The 18017-nt window shown below is 44.7% G+C and overlaps 1 protein-coding gene across 1 annotated transcript in view; it reads right to left on the bottom strand.

The window, feature by feature from the left end:
* Positions 1 to 5072, bottom strand: part of PPIP5K1 (diphosphoinositol pentakisphosphate kinase 1) — a 306207-nt gene extending 301135 nt beyond the window's left edge. Inside the window, exon 1 of the mRNA XM_073618536.1 lies at positions 4782 to 5072. The gene's annotated coding sequence lies outside the window, so the exon portion shown is untranslated. The remainder of the gene's footprint in view (positions 1 to 4781) is intronic.
* Between the last annotated feature and the right edge of the window lie 12945 nt (positions 5073 to 18017).

Raw genomic sequence — 18017 nt, 5'->3', positions numbered from 1 at the left:
ACAGAATATAAATCTTAATTATGACACCACCTTTCCCCAGACATTATTACCATCTCAGCTTAGACACAAGTTTTTTGAGTGTTTTTATTTTAGCTAATGATGAAAAGCTAGTTACTGGGAGGAGGAGGAGATTCAAGAAAACATGCATTTTTTAGGCGCTCCTATTAAAGTCTTTAGGGTCCAGAAACTCATGACTCTGCCCCAAAGAAGTTCCAGTACTTTATCCAGCTTCAAGTGACATGATGCTTAGATGTACTGTAAGTGGGCATCACTGAATATTATGGGAATCCTGATGAAGATCATTGAAGCGCTTCAGGAAACAATCTTCAAATAGCTTGGGAGTGAATGGGGTCTTAGTTCCCTTTGGACCATCAGGTCCACCACTTTAGTTAGGATGTTCATAGTTTCAAGGATTTTAAAATCTAGCATCAGAAGCACATTTTTTATAAGCCATAAGAAGAAATATGCAAAAATAAGATTTTACTACATAAAGATAAAAATATTCTCAGAATTCATATAATTAGTATAAGTTCAACACTACACACTAATAACTTGTGTGAGACTGACCATGCTATAGCAAACTTCCTTGTTGGAACTTAAATGTACAATGCATGACAACACGCATAGCTACGCGTTTTATGGCTCTGAACCACTTTCTCAGCACTAACAGGGTGTTGCTTAACACACAGGTTTTTGTTCCTCAGTGATTAAAGCAGAACTTCACCTAAAAGGGGAAGTTTCGCTTGTCTGCATTCTTCCCCCTCCATTGCCACATTTGGCACTTTTTTGAGGGGGAGTGGGTACCTGGTTTTGATAGGTATCCGCTCCCACTTCCCGTCAGATCGCCACAGCAATCTGTGCAGGAGTTCACCCCCTCCTTTCCCCTGCAGCCTTGTGGGACACATCACAGGTCCCAGAAGACTGTGGGACCATTCACAAAGTGCAGTGCGGCTTGCGCATGCTCAGTAGGGAACTGGCTGTGAAGCTGTAACGCTTCACAGCTGGTTTCCCTTACCTAAGTTGCTGGCATCTGGACCTGAAGCTGATTGAAGAATCAGCTCGGATGACGACATCGCTGGATCCCTGGATAGGTAAGTGTCCTTATAGTAAAGTCAGCAGCTACAGTATTTGGTAGAGTTTTTAAGTCAGCATGTCTCACAATAAATTCATATGTACAAGTATATCTGTAAGAAATAATTACAGCAATATTTATAAAATTAACATTTCATGAAGATCAGCTACTAAGCACATTTGTCTCCGATTACACAAGCAAGGAGCTGAAGCTTAACTGCTGACACCACTCCAGGATTGGAACTTTCAAACATAGAGCCCTGCTGATGTGACCCCACCTTGGTGTCACAGCAGTTTCTTGGGAATTATACTTTTTTGGATTGCTGAGGACCAGAAGGTATAGAGATTAGTAAATAATGGACAATCCATTTAATTCAGTGCTTCTCAACTCCTGTCCTCAAGACCCACTAAGGCCAGGTTTGCAAGATAACTGAAATACATCACAGGTGATATAATTTGTTGATTAGTGATTGCAGTATTCTAGTCTGCATCTCCCCAAGGTAATACTTAAAATCTGGCCTGTTAGTGGGTCCTGAGGACAGGAGCTGAGAACCACTGACTTAATTGAATCATCGGTGGACCATTTTTTGCTCAGGTGTGGGCCCACTCTGCCTGGCGTAACAGTGACCTGGTAAAAAATGGTCTAAAGACCTCTTATTAGTTCACTCTAGAGCTTAATTAACACCGCCCCCCTCCCCCAATAAGAGGCAACCGCGCCAAGGCACACATCCCCACTCCCAGTCCCAGAGTGAAGGCTCTAATGGACCACATCTTTTAGACCTCCTGTGAGATACATTATGTGCCATCCTAATAAGGAAGCACAATACTTCCTTATTAGGAGGGACCAGAAATAAACTGGTTGATTGTGCCTTGGAACACTTTACCACTTCACTTTGGCAAATTGGTTTTGCTAATGTGATTTCCAGCAAATCACCTCTATACCAAACCAAACAGATTTTCTGTCATTTCTCTTATGCTTTAATGTTTCCTCGCCTCAGTGAGGGCTTTATAAAATTATATAAAAATGGTTTTAGGTTTTATTATAATTAAGACTTGTATGATTAAGGCATGGTTCTGCATGTGCAGGGCAGCCTCTTAATTTCAACAGGCTGCCCTACTCTCAGAAACTCAGGCAAAGAAGTCCCCGGCCCTCTTTTTAAATTTTTGTTGCATAAATTGCGTGCATTTTGTTGATGCATGGGGGTGCCTTTAGAAATTCCCAAGTGTCTGCTAAATAGCAGCGTGTTTCTCTCGTATGTCAGGAACACGCACGATTTTGTGCGCATTCCCGACATGCAATAATGTGAACCTAACTTGAATGTAGTGTATTTAAGGCATATATTATAGTAAGGCCCGGTTCACACTGATGCGTTGTGATTTTGTTCCGTTTTTTGTCCTTTTTTGAGATTCGAATTTACCGCGATTTTACAGCGAATTTACCGCGATTTTACCGCAAATTTCAGGAGTTGGATATAGCTGCGATCAGGCCCGGATTTACTCCCTTTGCCGCCCCAAGGCCGAGTCCTTCAATGCCACCCCCCCACACACACACACACACACACGCACACACGCACACACACCACCATTCTCGTCCTTTATCAATGACTGCTACAATAGAGCAATTAAAAACATATCTCCACACACGAAAACACTGAAAATAACTGGCTTTAATTGTACAGACTGAAAATACTCTGTAATGCAGAAAATGCCTTTTAAAGATTATAGCAGTAAGAAACTCCCTAATATTTTTTAGTTCTAACTTTTTTTTTGGCAAACTCATCGATAATATCTTTGTAGGACAAAGTATTTAAAAGTTCTGACTCAATAGGAAGTAAAGCTAAACTGTTAGGTCTTTCTTGACCCAAAGATGATCGTAAATAGTTCTTTATGCAAATACATTTCATTCATTTTTATGCACCACAGCTCAGTTGCAGTGCATAGAAACAGTATGCATTTTGCACCACACTGCTCAGCCCTTTTACATCAGTGTCCTCAGTCCCCCCTTTACATCACGACCCCCTTTTACATCAGTGTCCTTAGCCCCCCCTTATGTCACATCCCCCTGCCTCATTACAAACCCCCCATTACAGACTGACCCATCACAGACTGCCCCCCCCCATCACAGACCCTCCCATCACAGATTGACCCCCCCCAAATCACAGACTCCTCATTACAGACTGACCCCCCATCACAGACCCCCCCATTACAGACTGACCCATCACAGACCCTCCCATCACAGACCCTCCCATCAAAGACCCTCCCATCAAAGACCCTCCCATCAAAGACTGACCCCCCAAATCACAGACCCATCATTACAGACTGACCCCCCATTACAGACTGACCTGACCCATAGCAGACCCCCCATCATAGACTGACCCAAACCCATCACAGACCCCCATCACAGACTGACCCCCCATCACAGACTGACCCCCCCAATCACAGACTGACCCCCCCAATCACAGACTGACCCCCCCAATCACAGACTAAGCCCCCATCACAGTCCTCTCTCAATATATAACTCCTTTACAGCACAGCATTCCCCCCTCCCCAAAGAACCCTACCTTATTCACATAAGACATGGAGGCTGGCCGCTCTGTACAACGGGCGGGACTTTTTACGTTAAAAGTGAGTGATTTATTGCTGTTACCGCCCCGCTGCCTAGCAACCAATCACCCACTTCTTAACTTAAAAAGTCCCGCCCTTTGTCTAGAGCGGCCGCGCTTCATGTTTTGTGTGAATAAGACAGGCAGCGTGGGGAGGGGGCAGTGCAGTGATATTAGAGAAGGCACGGACCTGCCTCACCTGCCATGCTGCCAGGGCCAATCCTAGGGTCACAGACGCCTGGGTGCAGAAATATTTTTGGCGCCCCCACATGGGCGTGGTCATCTAACTCCTCCGCTTTACAAATGTTTCTATGGCAACGACTCAAACACAGAGATGCTCCCCTTAGAAGTCTTCGTTACCCTGGGATCCTCCCATGATCTCTTAACAATAAATAAAATACAGGAAGAGCGTACACTGAGACCTGAGATGGTCAGAGACTGCAATCATGGTACAGAAGATGGTCAGAGACTGCAAACATGATACAAGAGATGGTCAGAGACTGCAGACGTGATACAGGAGATGGTCAGAGACTGCAGACATAGTACAGGAGATGGTCAGAGACTGCAGACATAGTACAGGAGATGGTCAGAGGCTGCAGACATGATACAGGAGATGGTCAGAGACTGCAATCATAGTACAGGAGATGGTCAGAGACTGCAATCATAGTACAGGAGATGGTCAGAGACTGCAGACATAGTACAGGAGATGGTCAGAGACTGCAAACATAATACAAGAGATGGTCAGAGACTGCAGACATAGTACAGGAGATGGTAAGAGACTGCAGACATAGTACAGGAGATGGTCAGAGACTGCAGACATAGTACAGGAGATGGTCAGAGACTGCAGACATAGTACAGGAGATGGTCAGAGACTGCAAACATGATACAAGAGCTGGTCAGAGACTGCAAACATGATACAGGAGATGGTCAGAGACTGCAGACATAGTACAGGAGATGGTAAGAGACTGCAGACATGATACAAGAGATGGTCAGAGACTGCAGACATGATACAAGAGATGGTCAGAGACTGCAGACATGATACAAGAGATGGTCAGAGACTGCAGTTCTTATGGACGTTAGTAGATAATGGCCGATCGGCCCTCTCACCTGACCCAGCGATACAGCAACGGTTCCTCTGATCAGGAGGCAGCTCACTCTGAATTGCCCGTGGTGACTCCGCTGGGTAGTACCCAGATCTGTATTCCTGCAATGACTCCATTCCTTTCTCCGCCAGGCATGGCGCCAGGCTGTGTGGCTTTCCCTCTGGGGGCGCAGGGAAGCGGGGTTCTCTCTCTAATGGTTTTCCCTCAGCACTGCCCTCTCCCTCTGGAGCCCTGGGTGTACTTTCCTGGGTGTAGACCCCCCCAGGACAAACCACCCCTCCCTTCATTAGTACAGACCCCCCCAGGACAAACCCCCCCCTCCATTAGTACAAACCCCCCCAGGACAAACGCCCCTCCATTAGTACAAATCCCCCCAGGATAACCCCCCCTCCATTAGTACAAATCCCCCCAGGATAACCCCCCCTCCATTAGTACAGACCCCCCAGGACAAACCCCCCTTCATTAGTACAGACCCCCGGGACAACCCCCCCTTCATTAGAACAGACCCCCAGGACAACCCCCCCTCTATTAGTAGAGACCCCCAGGACAACCCCCCCCTCTATTAGTAGAGACCCCCAGGACAACCCCCCCTTCATTAGTACAGACCCCCAGGACAACCCCCCTCTATTAGTAGAGAACCCCCAGGACAACCCCCCCCATCATTAGTACAGACCCCCGGGACAACCCCCCCTCTATTAGTAGAGACCCCCAGGACAACCCCCCTCTATTAGTAGAGACCCCCAGGACAACCCCCCCTCTATTAGTAGAGACCCCCAGGACAACCCCCCCATCATTAGTACAGACCCCCGGGACAACCCCCCCTCTATTAGTAGAGACCCCCAGGACAACCCCCCCTTCATTAGTACAGACCCCCAGGACAACCCCCCCTCTATTAGTAGAGAACCCCCAGGACAACCCCCCCAACATTAGTACAGACCCCCGGGACAACCCCCCCTCTATTAGTAGAGAACCCCCAGGACAACCCCCCCTTCATTAGTACAGACCCCCGGGACAACCCCCCCTCTATTAGTACAGACCCCCAGGACAACCCCCCCTTCATTAGTACAGACCCCCAGGACAACCCCCCCTCTATTAGTAGAGAACCCCCAGGCCAGGACAACCCCCCCATCATTAGTACAGACCCCCGGGACAACCCCCCCTCTATTAGTAGAGACCCCCCACTCCATTAGTGTACATAAAAACAGATGGAGACAGGAGAAAACGTCAGGCATGGACGGACCGCCCCACCGCACCGCACAGCACAGAGACCAGCTGCTCCGATCTCCGGCGGCTGCTCTCCTTCTCTGACAGGAGGAGGGAGGGGGGACGGGCTTGAGCCTTGAAAAAACAGCAGCGGTGGCGGTGACCTGCGCCTCAGTTTGGACACAGAGAGGAGGAGGAGGCAGAGGAGCACTCTGGCGCTTCAGCGCCCCCACCTCTCTGGCGCCTGGGTGCACTGCATGCTACTATGTTAGTGTGAGGGGCGGCTGAGAAGTCGCCGCAGGAGCGGCGCCGCCCCTGCACCACTGCCGCCCCGAGGCCTGGCCTCGGTGGCCTTGTGAGAAATCCGTCCCTGGCTGCGATTGATAGTCTAGCCAATGGAATGATAATGTAAAAAAAAAAAAAAAAGGTCTTAACTTCCTGTGTACTTCCTGGTTTTTGTGGAGAGTAGTGTGGTGGAATTCGCACATATGTGAACCATCAATGCGATTCAAGAACGATTTACATTGATGTCTATGGAGACTAAATTCGCAACGCAGTAAACTCGCACAAGACCCTTTTTTTAATCGCATCGCATTCGTAGAGGAATTGCAACGCATGTATGTGAACGACCGTCATTGAAAACAATGACTTTAGGGATGATATGCGAATTTAAAGTGTTTTTGACGCATCGCATTCGTCATGAACTCGCAGCAGTGTGAACTGGCCTTCGTGTATCTATGGGATAAAACTTTCTTAACCTCATTGTTATTATATTCCAACAATATGAATCCATCATGTGACTGAAGTTGACTTTGCACTGAATGCATTGCAGCAGGGCACTGTCTGTCAGTATTACAGAGCAAAAACAGGTAAAGATGTGCAGTATACTTTCCTAATCTGATTGTAAGTTGATCTGATATTTTTTTTTTATTTGGCAAAACTAGTGTCATTTAATGGATGGTAACAACTAGATCTAACCTACAGACAAATGGGAACCCTATTATGCAATTGACTATTGCAGAAGATGGGCACATTTGCAAAACCATTACAGTAATAACTGTTCAAAGCATTAAACTGTCCACCGAAATTATGAACACTATGCATTTCAGCCATTATGAAATAATTGTAAGGAGTGTGTGACAATAATGATTTCAGGCACTAGATGGTGTTGAGCTCACTTTTTTGTACATGATTTTGTCGACTCAGCATGTATCACTTGTTGATGATCCATAGATATCAAGAATATATTTTACACTAGTTTATCTCTGTATCCATAGATTGTTAAACCTATATAAAGCAGAAACTGCTTTCAGCTGGGTATTTTTTACTTTTAAAGAATAAATCCCCTTTTGTTGAGAAAAAAACAATCTGGGTGATCTATGTCAATTGCAGGAACTGGCTTTATAGCAGACTTCTGGCTTTTGTTACTCTGAGCTTTGCTCTGTTCTTGTTTCACCATGTCCTTAGGCTAGGTTCACACTGCTGCGAATTCTATTGCGAATTTGAGCCGTTGCGATCGCTCAAATTCGCAAGTCATTTAAATTACATAGATTAACATTAGTGCCGTTCACATCGACGCGTTGCGAATATAACCTGCGTGAAAAAAAGGTCCTGTGCGAGTTTACTGCGTTGCGTTGCGTTGCGTTGCGAATTTAGTTTCCATAGACATCAATGTAAATCGTTCTTGAATCGCATTGATTGGTTCACATATGTGCGAATTCCACCACACTACTCTCCACAAAAACCAGGAAGTACACAGGAAGTTAAGACCCTTTTTTTTTTTACATTATGATTCCATTGGCTAGACTATCAATCGCAGCTATATCCAACTCCTGAAATTCGCGGTAAAATCGCGGTAAAATCGCGGTAAAATCGCGGTAAATTCGCACTGCAGCAGTGTGAACCCAGCCTAAGGCTAGGTTCACACTGCTGCGAATTCTATTGCGAATTTGAGCCGTTGCGATCGCTCAAATTCGCAAGTCATTTAAATTACATAGATTAACATTAGTGCCGTTCACATCGACGCGTTGCGAATATAACCTGCGTGAAAAAAAGGTCCTGTGCGAGTTTACTGCGTTGCGTTGCGAATTTAGTCTCCATAGACATCAATGTAAATCGTTCTTGAATCGCATTGATGGTTCACATATGTGCGAATTCCACCACACTACTCTCCACAAAAACCAGGAAGTACACAGGAAGTTAAGACCCTTTTTTTTTTTACATTATGATTCCATTGGCTAGACTATCAATTGCAGCTATATCCAACTCCTGAAATTCGCGGTAAAATCGCGGTAAATTCGCTGTAAAATCGCGGTAAATTCGCAGTAAAATCGCGGTGAATTCGCACTGCAGCAGTGTGAACCTAGCCTTAGATACAGATTTTTGATGGGAGGGTCTGGTTCGCTAAAATCACCTGGCGGTGTTCTAATGAGAAAAGCTGCAGTGTCTGAATCCCTTTAGAAAATATTTAACCCTTGGAGATGATCTCACCAAAACTGAAATTACTATTGCCTAGAATAGGACTTGTATCTTAGTGCAGACTTTTGGGAAAATCAGGTAGGAAATTACATTTCTGGGGACATTCTGTACACTACTAGGTTGCCATATTGTATTGAATTTTAAAGAAAATTACAGCCCTGCTGACTGAAAAGAAAAAGTCATTTTTTAATAATATGAAATTCTCACATGCCTTGTGTAGCGGTGCCCCCGTGGGGTCGCTGGGTGTTTCAACATTCACACATTTCACCCTGCTGGTCAGACATCCATTTTGGCACACTTTCCAGACAATGAACAGTCTCTTGCTTGTTTTTGTTGTTTTTATTAGGGGATTAAACTTGGATGGGGAAAGGGACATGGGATGCCCAAATGATGAATACTTCTCAATGAAATAAATGTTGGTTAAGTTTTAATTTGACGGTCTCTTCCTCTGTACATCTCCTCCAGCACACTACTTGAGATCACTTGCTTCATTTCACTGTCCAAATCTAGGTTCCTGTCACCGTTAGCACATGGCTGGGCCTCACTCTGAATAAGTCCTAACATTTTCCTAATAGCCCATTACAGGCAGGGGTCTGCAGTCCTCTTTGTGGTAGCAACCGTTTTAGTTGAGAAGAATAAATGTGCTAACTGACACTTGGTGAACTACTGATTCCAGCACGTCCAATGCAAATCCTGCCAGCCCTCGTGGCTGCAACGACTTGACTCCAAAACAACACCACAGTTTCTCCCTCTGGCTCCACATCCAAATCCTGGCATGTTTCTCCCAGAGCTTCACACTGTGCTTCTCATTCACTGACTCCGGCATGGATCCCTCCTGAATGACTTTCCTGGCAGTGCTCCCAACTGTCCTTTTCCTGCTCCTGTTCCAGAACACCTCTCAATGTAGAGAAAGGCTCCCTCCCAGCTCCCGAGCTCCAGGCCTGAGTTTACACACCCCCCCCCCCCGAAAGGGGGTTCCCTCAGACCACAACACTCTAACACTCCATCTTTCAGTTGTTCTACCCGACAACTCCTCCCACAATAGGCTGACCATGAGTATATATAGGAGGCCTCCCCTCTGCCAATCCTAGTTGGGGATTGGTCAGGGTCCCACATACACCCCATGTCACTCCAGCTCTCTGCCCTGCCTCTTTTCCAGAACCTTCTGAAAACCAGAGGAGGCACCCAAAAGCTGAAGCACATGTCAGTCACCTGCTGCTACACTCCCCTGCCCCCAGATCAAAACAAACAGGCCTAACTCACAGCATAGGCCTGCCTAAATTTACCTGCGCTAACAGTACAAAACAAGCCAGTCCCTCCCTCCCCCTGCAGCGTCTTCTCACCCATGCTCCAGTTGTCTAAGGTCATGACATTATCAAGACCAATATACAGTATGGTTGATAGCCCTGCACTGGATGTGATTATGCCAAGGGGCAGTCAACCACTATAGCATGGGAGGAGCACTGCCTGCGGGGGGAGCAGAGAATCAGCTTAGTGCTTCTTTTCTCCCCTCGACAAAACAAGCAGTTAACCTGTGCAGTGCAGGCACAGCTCCACTATGAGGGATCATTTTAACCACTTACGGACCACCCGCCATCGCTATACATCGGCTGTTTGAAGAGGGATATCATTGTTATAGCAGCAGATAGCTACCATAACCCCGGTATCCTCTTCTTCAGCGGGCGGTCCGTTTTCAGATAAAAGTGGTCTCTGCGGCGGATTCGCCGCAAGATCACTTTTATCGGCGGCGGGAAAGGGGCACCCCCCTCCCGTCGCTCTCCATTGCCCTCTGCTGCTTACCGGAGCCGCCGGCGGAGGCGATCGTGTCCTGTCTCCTGTTAGGTATCGAGATGAGTGAGGGGAAGATGGCGCCCATCCATCTCCATACCATTGCAGGGCGGAAGCGACTTCAAAACGTCACTTCCACCCATAGCTCTTAAAGCAACATTTTATTTATTTTTTTTTTTTCAAATGACATTTAATTATTTTATTTTTTTATTGCATTTTAGTGTAAATATGAGATCTGAGGTCTTTTTGACCCCAGATCTCATATTTAAGAGGTCCTGTCATGCTTTTTTTATATTACACAATTTTTTTTTTTATTAAAGAACAGTGTAAAATTTAAAAATAATAGGTAAAATAAATAAGAAAATTTAAAAAAATGTTTTAAAGGCGTCCCGTCCCGCCGAGCTCGCGCGCAGAAACAAACGCATACGTGAGTAGCGCCCGCATATGAAAACGGCGTTCAAACCACACATGTGAGGTATCGCCGCAATTGTTTGAGTGAGAGCAATAATTCTAGCCCTAGACCTCCTCTGTAACTCAAAACATGCAACCTGTAGAATTTTTTAAACGTTGCATATGGAGATTTTTAAGGGTAAAAGTTTGTCGCCATTCCATGAGCAGGCTCAACTTTGAAGCGTGACATGTTGGGTATCAATTTACTCGGCATAACATCATCTTTCACAATATAAAAAAAATTGGGCTAACTTTACTGTTGTCTTATTTTTTAATTCAAAAAAGTTATTTTTTTTTTTAAAAAGTGCGCTTGTAAGACCGCTGAGCAAAAACGGTGACAAAAAGTGACAAAAAGTGACAAAAAGTATTTCAACTAATTTATTCTCTAGGGTGTTAGAAAAAATATATATAATGTTTGGGGGTTCTAAGTAATTTCTAGCAACAAAAATTTTAACTTGTAAACAACAAGTTTGAAAAATAGGCCTGGTCTTAAAGTGGTTAAAGTGTACCAGAATTGGGCTTTCAATTTTTTGGATGGGTTCACGGAATACAAAGCGTTCTGTGAATGTACAGGAGAGGAGGTTCGCACAGACTTCCTGGTGGTGTACTGGAAGTATAGCTGCTGGGTGAAGCTGCTACTGGGGTCATAAGGCCTGAGGAAGGTATGGAACGGGCTATGCAAGATAGTTCATTCATCTCTACTCCCGATGACACGGATGCCTTTAGGCCCCTTTCACACTGAGGCGGTTTGCAGGCGCTATTGCGCTAACAATAGCGCCTGCAAACCGACCCGAAAGTGCCGCTGCTTTGTCTCCCCTGTGAAAGCCCTGAGGGCTTTCACACTGGAGCGGTGCGCTAGTAGGACGGGAAAACAAGTCCTGCTAGCAGCATCTTCGGAGCGGTGAAGGAGCGGAGTGTATACCGCTCCTTCACCGCTCCTGCCCATTGAAATCAATGGGACAGCGCGGCTATACCACCGGCAAAGCGCCTCTGCAGAGGCGCTTTGCGGTGGTATTTAACCCTTTCTCGGCCGCTAGCGGGGAGTAAAACCGCCCCACTAGCGACCGAATACGGACGGTAAAGCACTGCTTATAATAGCGGCGCTTTACCGCCGACGCCGCCCCCGCCCCAGTGTTAAAGGACCCTTACTGTGTGCGCAAAACTAGAATGATTGTCTAGTGCTGCATTCAAGTTGTGTGATGTATTTCTGCTTAAATACCCATTCTTATTACATGATTTTGTGTATAGTGTTTCTGATATAAATTACCGAGCCGATTATCCAGAAGAGATTTGTTGGGCGTTTAGTGAGTGCAAGTTTTCACGTAGCAGTACTAAACCTGTGACCTTTGGTACTGCTTAAGGTGAGTAAATTAACATTAGTGATTGTTACTAAGACAACAACAGGTGGAGTTACATTTCCTTTGTGCTTTTAAGAAAAAATATGACATGCATTTAACTCTTACTAACCTACCTACTGGTGATTAAACGTGCTCATATAAATAAAGCATGGTATTTATACGTACTTATGTATAGGAACTATACATACATGTGTGACACACAGCCATGTCACATTTAAATGTCTATTTTGCATTAGTTAAATTCATAAGTTTTGGAATGTTTAAGATCCTCACAGACCTTAGAATCCATTGCATTTAGGTCAAACAGCATAAATCTTGATTTTTCACCTCTTCGTGGCTTATTTTAACCTTTGAAAGGCGGCGGCACTGCGTGCACAAACATGTGCATTACACATGGTTGCAGGACAGTTGTGCATACTTTGGAGAGACTGTCCCCCTTTTAGAACCAAATCCCTACCATGTCTCTCTTGACTTCTCAGTTGGCCCTCATTTTGGACAAATTTGTAGAACTCTATAATAAATGCAATACTTAAAGAAGAAGTATGGCCAAAGCTTTTTTAGCTGTACTTCTACGGATCACAGGAGTGCAGATAGTTCTGCACTCCTGTGACCCATTTTCAGTCGACAGCAGGCTAAAGCCCACTGTCAGCTAATGGCACAGAGCCGGTCCAGGCTGTGAAAAGATCCCAACGTTATGGTTGGGTTCCACCCAGATGCCTGGACCGGCAGCTGGCAGAGCATTTCAGTGGTCATTGAGAGCCTGAGACAACCCTTCCCATCCTCTCCACAGCCTGGCGCACCAGTAAGTGCTGAAGGGGCAGATCAGAGAGCCGCTGAATGACAGTCCCCAGTTTTCTGCAGTCTGAATGCCAAGAACTGAGCGATTAGTGATCTTGATCACTCAGTTCTTGGTCTTAGCCCCAGCGGGGGACAGATGCAGCATCAGATCAATGCTGCATCCAGCTAGCTGAGTATAATTTTTTTATTACTTAAACCTATTCTTCTCTTTTAACTACTAAAAGTGTTACATTACACTAAACCATTCACACAAATCTTTTTATTATTACATTATTGTTTTAAAAAGCCAGTATAAAAAGAAAACATAACAATGAAAAAAAAAAACACCTGTGAATTTAGCCAATTCATTTTTGCTTATTAAAGTGCAATTAAAGGCAACATTAAAAATCTTACGAGCAGGAGTGTTATTTATTAGAGAAGAGACATGCGATAAACCTACCTGCCTGTTCACTGGCATGGTTCCTGTGTGCGAGGATGACTGACTCCTGCGCATGCACAGGAGTACAGCATCCTGCACCAACCAATCAAGACGACCAGAGACTGGCACCTGAAGGAACTAGGGAGAAGATGCTGGTGTGGGACCCCTCATGTACATAATACCGTTGGAAAAGAGGTGATTATAGATTGTTTGTTTATTTCCACTTTAAATCTTCATGGGCCACTTAACTGGGGGTGTGGCAGGGTGTATGTCCTTGGTTTCCTTTGTCTGTGTCACCTTGCCTGTGTCACTTTATACTAAAGGGTGTCCTTCTTTACTATTTCATAAATTTCAGAGGTATGGTTGTGGAATAGCCCCATTCTCTTGAATGGGTTGCGTTTGGCAGTGGCGGTACTGCCCACAGAACAGCCGCTGCCAAACGCAACCAGGTCCGCGGCAGTGTGTACTAACATGGCCTGTGCCTATCTTAAATTGCAGCTGGGTGGTAAAACCACAGCTCAAGTACCTATTTTTGGCTTTTCAAAGCAACAAATATAATAATTAAAAGGTTATATAAAAATGTTGAGCACAGTAAAACACTTTTGAAAGTCACATAATACATTTTTATAGGGATCTGTGCATCTGGCCAAAGAGAGGGTCAACTGAGGAGGAAAGAGGGACAGAGGGATTCGGTTACAAAACAGAGACAATTCCTCCAAATATGAAACAGTTGGAAGGTATCCCTTCAGTGTAAATCAAGACAAGGCAGAGATAAGCCAGCTGAAATTATATGTATATCTCTACTTTTTCGGTAAAAGATAAGGTTGAAACTCTGTCCAACAAGAAGGTGCAGAAGGTAGAGCCAAGCTCGACTTTTATAGGAATCATGACTTATACAGTATATCTCTGAGTTTACTTATTGTTTTGACATATGGATTTTACTGGAGAGAACTTCACTTTTCCTCATATTTTCATAATAGGATTAGTTTGTACTGCCAAGATTTATCCTAAAGTGGACATTGCAGATATAAAAATATATCTTAAACCTCTGTGGTGCCCAGGGTGAAGATTCTCCAGCACAGTGTCAATGCCTGTACAGACTTGTATGTGTAAAAATGTTGGCTTGAAGCATTCTTCTGTCTGCAGAATGTAGATACAATAATTGCAGTGAAAGGTGTAGAACAGCCTTTCCCAACCTTTTTAACCCAGAGGAACCCTTGAACTAATTTTTAGGTCTTGCGGAACCCCTACTAAGATTAGTCCATCATGACGGCCATTGGGAAAAAATTCCACTAATAAAGTGACGTTTCCATTATCTGATCAGATTATGTCAGCATGCTGGGCCTGGAACTATGCAGGCACCAAAAGATGGGAGGTCCGTTAACCACAGCTCAATCAAGCCCTAGGGACATGCTGATTCTGCCAGGTGGCATTGGGCCTGGAGCTATGCTGGCACCATAAGATGGGAGGTCAGTTAACCACAGCTCAAGGAAACCCTAGCCACACCTGGAGGAATCCTGGTTAAGAATGGCTGGTGTAGACCATACACATGTAAAACTGAAAGATACACTTGAGACCTGGAATGAAACTCAGCATCAGCTCACTGTAACCTTGTGTTCTGACCCCAACTATGACAAAAACTCTGTTGCAGTATCAGATTTAAGGACACCAGGCTTAAGCAAGTCAATCTATATTCTTGAAAAAAATTGAAATTTGTTGTTGCACTGGGTTTTTAAATCTGATCGGATTATGGAAGCATCACTTGATTAATGATTATAAAGCAGCAATGTGACTTTTAAAAAAGTGTACAGTTGTTAAGAACATCTGTGTTCTTCACAAATGTGTTTAGCACTTCAATTGCTGTGGGACTTTGAAACAAGCAATGGTTCTGTTAAGTTAAACAATGTGAAAAAAAGTCAGATTTGGCAAGCCCAGTCCTGGTACTGGTCAAGGTCATGTGACTGGCCTCTCCTCCAATCATGGAGTGCTCTCTGCAATGTTATGCAGAAAGCATTTCATGAGACACTGCAGGCTCCACACTGTGGCCTACTTTTATGAATATCAGTTGTGGCGTTCATACCTCTGGCCTGAAGATGTCACTAATTACATCTATAATACTTTCTACACTCTGTACAAGTTTCATATAGTTCCTGTTCGTGTTATAATATACCTCAGAAGACTGAATGTGTTTTAAAGATGCCTGAGCTTTTAAATAAAGCATTTTATATCTGCTCTGCCTGCCAGACTACAAGAACCAACAGAATTGGTGACAAGGATGTCTTTGTCAGAAACCATGAACCAGACAGAGACAGAAGTAAAGTAAAATCACATTTGTTTATTAATAAAAATAAAAAGGTAAATAGAGTAAGCGTAGTCAAAGCATAGCCAGAGTCCAGTAACGGGATCGGGTAGTCAGCCAAGCCAGAGTTCAGTAACGGGATCGGGTAATCAGCAAAGCCAGAGTTCAGTAACCAGATCGGGTAATCAGCCAGACCAGAAGTCAGGGATCCAAGTAGAGGAACAGCAAGCAGGATAAGGAGCCAGAAAGGATGTCAGCAAAGCCAGTCTTTAAACAGGAACACAGGAGGTGGTTTCTTGTGATGTGACCAAGGCGAAGGCAGGAATGAAGTGAGCTGGAGATCTTTAGGTAGGCGGGACTGACGAGCAGATCCACAACAGCTGGTTAACTGTGGAGAGAGCTGGCAATTAGCCAACGGCTGAGCGGCCAGCTCAGGGATGGAAGGGCTGAGCCAGCCCTGACACTCTTCTACCTCTAGATAAGGGGTCTCCAAACTTTTCAAGCAAAGGACCAGTTTACTGTCCTTCAGACTTTAGGGGGCCAGTGGGGGGAAGAAAATGTCCTGGGCCCAGCATTAGTGAGAATAAACATTGCCTCAGGGTTGGTAGTCAGTTACATAGCGCATGTGGTCAGTAGGAGGAGGAACATGGCCCGTCATTAGTATTACGGGGAGGAATATTACCTCATCATTGGTGTCAGTGGGACAAAATAGTGACCCGTCATTAGTGTCAGTGGCAGGAGTTATGCCCAACTGTTGGTGTCAGGGGAAGGAATAGTGCCTCATATCAGTGGGAAATAGTACCCCAAGGGCCAGATAAAGGCAAGCAACAGCTGCATCCATCCCACAGTCCGCAGTTTGGAGACCACTGCTCTAGAGTAACCTGCAGATTTTAATCCATATTCTGGTGATTTCAGAATTAGATACTTGTTGCTAATCAGGTGAACTTACCTACTGCTAGAAAACATGCTCTACTTATTCACTGTTGGGACAATATATTTACTGTACTTTACCAGTAGCAAACCACATGCATGATACAGGTCTCACTGTATTAAAAAATGATTTTTGCCTAAAGAAAATATGGTTGCAGAATCTTTATCATGGCAACATGGACAGCATAATGGTGAATCCATAGTGCAATCTATATTGGCTTTTGGAGAGTTGGTTTTTGCCTTTGAGTTTGATGCTCTAACACAGAGGTCTCTAAACTTTCTAAACAAAGCGCTGCTTTACTGTCCTTCAGACTTTAGGGGAGCCAGATTGTGGCCAGTCGGGGGGGGGGGGGGGGGGGGGGGGGTAGAAACTATCCTGGATTCAGTGGGAAATAAAAAACATTGACACAGGCTTTGTGGTCAGTGGGAGTATATAAATTACATAGCATCTTTGGTCAATAGAAGGAATAGTGCCCCATCATCTATATCATGTTGGAGGAATAGTGTCCCATCACTGATATCATGTTGGAGGAATAGTGCCCCATCGTTGGTGTCAGTGGCAGGAATTATGTTTCACTCTTGGTGTCAATGGGAAAAATAGTGCCCCAGGGCCAGATAAAGGCTAGCAAAGGGCCACATGTAGACCACTTTGCTAGACCACTGCTCTAACACATGAAATGATTAAAAGGCCAACTAGTAGAAACAACAAACAGCCCTCATTAGAGAAAGATTGCTCTTGAAACATGATTTAACGCTAGCAAAGTTTATTACTCTTTCAAACCAAAGCTAAACGCTGTCGCTGAGGCAAAAACCCTCAGTCAGGTGACCACTGACACCATACAAGGCAGTGAGTTCAGAATCTCTCTTAAGGCATATATTCAAACCCAATATAAAGATACTACAAGGGCGTCATCCAAACTTCAATGAAGACTTGCACATACTCTGAACAAGTACAGCTTCAGGGTAGGCTCAACACAAGACATTGCAATCTATGCTGCATGCCATGTAAAAGATGCACAATGCCATAAAATGCAACTAAATGGGATGCTTTGAAAAGATCTGCCTCCTGAACTACCAGATACAACAGCAGGCACAGAGTATAGTATATTGTCCAGTTGATAACAGCAAGTGCTGGGCTGTGCCTTGCCCTGGCCTCTTGGCAGGGGACCTCCTGTCTCCCAGGTGGAGCCCTGAACTGCAGACAGTCCTTTGATTTAAAGACTGTGCGTACTTGCACACACAGCCTGCTGGTTTCAGTTAAGACCTGGACACAGGGTTAAAGACTTTGTCCCATATAAGACTCTTTGAATCCTCTGGACTCCAGAATTCAGTCCATTATACAGTATCTTACAAAAGTGAGCACACCCCTCACATTTTTGTAAATATTTCATTATATCTTTTCATGTGACAACACTGAAGAAATGAAACTTTGCTACAATGTAAAGTAGTGAGTGTACAGCTTGTATAACAGTGTAAATTTACTGTCCCCTCAAAATACTCAACACACAGCCGTTAATG

The sequence above is a fragment of the Aquarana catesbeiana genome, linkage group LG03 (genome assembly GCF_042186555.1).
Source record: "Aquarana catesbeiana isolate 2022-GZ linkage group LG03, ASM4218655v1, whole genome shotgun sequence".
Taxonomy (NCBI): domain Eukaryota; kingdom Metazoa; phylum Chordata; class Amphibia; order Anura; family Ranidae; genus Aquarana; species Aquarana catesbeiana.
The sequence above is the reverse complement of the archived record's forward strand: the minus strand, read 5'-3'. Positions and strand labels throughout refer to the sequence as shown.